The sequence below is a fragment of the Alligator sinensis genome, unplaced genomic scaffold (assembly GCF_000455745.1).
Source record: "Alligator sinensis unplaced genomic scaffold, ASM45574v1 scaffold1499_1, whole genome shotgun sequence".
Classification (NCBI taxonomy): Eukaryota; Metazoa; Chordata; order Crocodylia; family Alligatoridae; genus Alligator; species Alligator sinensis.
Window position 1 is genome coordinate 934,897 of NW_005842494.1, and position 4,864 is coordinate 939,760.

General features: G+C 47.0%; 1 long non-coding RNA gene across 1 annotated transcript in view; it reads left to right on the top strand.

The window, feature by feature from the left end:
- The first annotated feature begins 3,707 nt into the window (after nucleotides 1-3,707).
- LOC106722613 overlaps nucleotides 3,708-4,864 on the top strand; it is a 33,522-nt gene continuing 32,365 nt past the window's right edge. The window contains exons 1-2 of the long non-coding RNA XR_001358621.2: nucleotides 3,708-3,796; nucleotides 4,321-4,490. This is a non-coding gene — a long non-coding RNA (uncharacterized LOC106722613). The remainder of the gene's footprint in view (nucleotides 3,797-4,320; nucleotides 4,491-4,864) is intronic.

Sequence of the window (4,864 nt, forward strand, 5' to 3'; positions counted from 1 at the left end):
CCTTCCCTTCAGGTCTTCCCTCTTGGTCCCCTCTTCTAGAGCAAGGTTGGGAGACAGTTTTTAGGCAAGTTCCTTGTCAAGGCAGCAACTGTCCAAGGTCCTGTTGGCTTTTTACTGTAGCTTGGCCCTCAGCAAAATGGCCTTTGACATGCTGCTCTTCTTCTGATACCACTAGCTTTAATTCCCATGCTTCAGGGCTTCTGCTAGTCACCAGTTAGGGGTCAGGAAGGGTTTTTGGCTCATGAATACTTCATAAGATTTGGCGGGGGTTTCTAACCTTCCTGTGAGAAATTGGCCAGCTGTCATGCATAGCATAGGACAGCCTACAGCCTCAGCCCAGGACTACATGATGCTTACTGCTGATGTGCTAGTACTGTTTTGAAATCGTGAATGTATGAGGTCAAGGCTTGGGTTTGTGCATGGATTATGTGTGTGCGCGCGATTGACTGGAGGCATGGAAATGCCCCTGAGCCGGGTGAATGCAGTTGGGGTACACGGGAGAGGTGTTTGCAGGTGGCGGGTGGAAGTGGAGCAGCGGGTGAGGATGTGCCTCTGAAGGAAGGAGCGGGGTGGCTGCATGCAGATGTGTGAGGCTTACCGGGGGGAACTCTGTGAGGAGTACAAAATGGTTATGAAAGGGAAGATTTTCAGGCTGTGAGTGGCAGTGTTTGTGTGGGAGTGGATGGAGAGAGAGGCACGCAAAGACAGAAAAATCCTATTGTGCCTGACAGGAGACAGAGAGAGACAAATCCATAGACAGCAAGAGCGAGAGATTGCTGACAAAGAGGGGATAAAAAGAAGAAAATGTACCAAAAAAGATTCGAATGAGTGAGGTAAAAATGTAAATGCACAAAAATCACAGCTGATCTGTTAGCATCGTGCAGTGCTTTGTCTTTGGCCCTGGCAGCCTGGTGCATCTCATCTCCCTTCCCTGCAGAGACACCAGCCTGTATCCTCCTCCATTGCTGTCTGTCTGTCTGTGTAAATGCCAAACTGTCTTGGAAACTAGATGCTTACTTTTTGATTGCCGCACTTGGCTATTTTAATCCCCGTGTTTATTCCCTGTACGAAATAGCCGCAGAGCGGCTTCTCCGTTCCCTGATGTGGTTTTTTTCCTTCCTTAACTGTATCTCTGTTCACTCCTTATTCATTGTGTGCCCTGGGCTAGGTTTTATTTTACCTCCTGCACATACTGATGCAAGCTTTGCTGATTAGCCCCAATCAGCCTCTGTAGTAACGGAAACGGATCCGAACATCCTGACGCCGGCTTTTCCTGCCTGCTTAGCAAGGCAAGCTCCTGGAGGTGGCATTTTTAATTATCAAACAGTCGTGGCATTAATTTTGACCTGCAGTTGTTTAAATTCCAACATCGTGCCTCTTCTACAAACACTTAGCCAGAGGGTGACACACAATTGGTTTTAATCAAAAACAGTCGCTTTAAACTGACAATAATAAGCACAAAAATCTATTGTGTTTTATTTCAGTATGTATTCTTGTGTGTTAATACATGCGGACAGCTCACACCCACCAAGCAACTTGGAGGTAAACAGACTATTCCCTAATCAAAGATACCACCTCTACCACAAGTTCTTGTTCCTATGGACAGCTAACACGTTTGTACTTTAAATGTAATACGAGTGACAGATAAATAGCACCAAGAGCTATCAGGCAGGTATAACACTTCGGCGTTTCCCTTCTGTGATAGAGAAAGTTTCCAAATAGTATTGTGCTCCTTTAATCAGGGGTCTTTAGGGTTGGGGACAAATATATTGGCAAAAGGCTTTCATGAGTAAAATATTGATATTCTGTCGCGCACAGAAAAGCCCAAACTGACTCAGCCGCTCGGAAGGACTGAACACGCTGGCAGTAGCGTTTGGCGTCGGGGTAGGAGTATGTTGGCTGTTTGCTCTAAGAGGAGGCAGCAGAAATAGCTCCTTTTGCCTTTAGTCAGCCTCAGTAATCCGGTTATGATTTGCATAGCAATATCACTGCCTGGGCATTTTAGATGATGGAGGGTCCATTTGTAATGGCCTGTAGAAGCGATAGCTATCTGAGGCACTCGCTAGAGCTAATTTAAGAGAAGGCTGGGTAATTTTCTGCCCATTAATAATTGTTATAATCATACCTAGTCGGAGAGGTGTAGTCCTGTCTCATGCTTCAGTCCTGCCTGGTGCGGAGAGCTCTGGCCCTGATCCAACCATGCGCTGAAGCAAGCGTGTAACTTTGGAGACGACTCAAATGCCTGAAGGTAATTATGTGTTTAAGTTGCTTTGCTCAATCAGGCCAGGCAACACCACAGGGGAGAGAGTGAAACAGAGACTGGAATACCCCTCTCTGGATCAGGACCAGAATAAGGTGACTGCCTTAGAGGTCTGAAAGGAAAGTTGCCACCCCCCCCCACCCTGAATCTCTGCACGCTGGGCTAGGTGCATCGTGGAAACCCTTTGTGGCCCTTTGCAGCAGAGGGTGTCAGCCCCCCGTGAGTGGGTATCAGCTGGTCTGTTGTAACCGTCTTGCGTGTCCGCTCCTATCCCACAGCGAGAGGAAGCTAAACTAGGCCAGTTCACCTTGGGAGGGGAGATGGGGTGGGAACAGCTGCCAAATGACTGCAATTCAACCTCCAATTTTTTGCAAGGCAGAACAGGCACTATTACAACGGACCGGCTCAAAATGCACTAAGACCCCCTCCCCTCCCACTGGTTGCGATCTTTCCCTCTTCGTATTGTAACCTTGACGGACGGAGCTGTCATCTCGCTGTGATCCTCCTTTCCTAGGCTGGCACGGAGAACACGCGGAGCGATAGACCCTTGCACAAAGCAAATCACTACTTAATGGGGGACTGGACATGGAGCCTGCGCTCAAGATTTTGTCGTCACGTGAGGGCACTGATGAACTGATAGTTTTGTGGCACAAAAAAGAAAAGTCATTTTTGCTGCTTCATGTTAAGGTCGCCACCTAGAAAACACTGTGTTTTCTGTGGTCCGTGGAGCTTGTTCTGATGCGGCCCGAATAGCGGTAGTCAGGAGACGACCCTACTTCTCAAGCTGTCCTCAGAATAAAGCACATGGAGAAGGACTGATCGAGTCCCACCTCAGCAGGGAACTGATGCAGGTGCCCGGCCAGAAGTCAGTAGGACTCTCAGGCTTCAAGTTGGACACCAGCTTAAGAGCCATGTTGAAGTGAAGTCCCTGTCCTGATTAAATGCTTCCTACTGTGCATCGTTCTGTCTTGTAGTTATTAATTAGTTTAGCCTGTTTCTCAGTGCCACCACAGTCTACCTCCTGGGTGTCAAAGTTTCCCAGGCACTGAGTCAGCCTGGGACACATTTCTGTTAATAAAGCTGTTGGGGCTGAAAAATGATTCAATATATCCGTAAGGGGTAGAAAAGGGATGGTTTCTGTATTGACTAATGAGGCTAAATTCCTGATTAGGGGAATCTTACCTCCCAGAAGAGATGCTCTCTGCCTCCTATCATTTCATATAGTGAGTGTGTCTATGGGCATATAATACGTGCCATATAGAACAGGAGTGCACCTATTTATGCATTTGTAATGACATACACGCACGCACGCACAAAATGTGCCCAGGGGTTTTGTGTTAAATTAAAATTACAAATATCTATGCTCAAAACAAAGGATTTTAGCACAATATAATAGTTACTAAAATAGAAGCCAGTTGGTTTTTATTGTCTCTTTATAATTAACTCCAGCGATGGAATCCAATTACAAATGTTCAGTGTCGCCCTGCGGCAAAGTGTCTGTGAAAAGGGAAAGATGACTGAGCTTAAACAACTCAGGTAAAAATTAAATCCATGGCTGTATTTGATAATTAAGAATGTCTCCATTAGGTTGTCTTGATATTAATGAATTGGGCTATTATTTTTACATTTGATTACTGGAGTTTTATGCCAGCCATTTCACCCTTATTGCACTTGAAAATAGGCCGCCTTCTCTGTTTGCCAAGCACAGAGGATAATGCTGGGCAGTTGTGACAGGCCCTTTACAATTATATTGTGTTGTTTCCTCGATAAAATGTTTCATGGGAGGGTAAATCATCCAGACCTATGATGAGGGAGTTTATAAAGCTGTGCCCACCTGGGGTGTCAGCATTTCCCAGCTCCTCCCGCAGTCCCTGTGCTGTGGGATGAGGAGCAGAATGACCTGGGAGGAGAGTGGAAGGACCTAGTCTGGCTCGGTCTGGTGGAGCCTCTAAATAGGAAAATGGATTTTCCAATCTGTAATGCATTTAAAACGCAAAATCAATAGTGTTTCATATCATTTGAAAATTATATTTTTAATGCAATCACTTTGCTTCGCTCAGCTGTTAGGAAGAAATATAGGAAATCACTGCACTCCCGGCAGAGAACAGGAACCAGCCACTTTTGGCCTGCCCCTTCAGCCCCTCGTCCCCCTCCGCCCCCTTCACCGTGGGACCCGGGCACACGCCGATGCTGTTTCTGCCATTCAGAGATGTCCATGTTCCAGCCTCAGGTTAGCAAGGGAAGCAGGTTTGTCTTTGGAAATGCCTGGGTCAGCCCATCCCTGCCCACTGCTTTGCCAATGCACTTCAAAATGGGGTTTAAAAATGGGAGAAAGTGATAGCAGTGCTGAAAGCCAAGGGGTAGTCATGAGAAATCCCAGAATCACAGCTCTGAAGACAGTAGGGACCACTAGGGCCTCCTGATTGCACAAGCCAGAGAGTTTTGCCCACTGATCCCAGCATTGGGGGCACTTAATCTTCCCTAGGGCTCGTTCCCAGCTTTCCCACGGGCGCATGGTGCTCTCTCCAGCCTCTTAACCTCCCTGTTTCCCAATCTGCAAAATATAATGGAGCCGCCCCCCCCAACCCTCCAAACCCAGGTGTA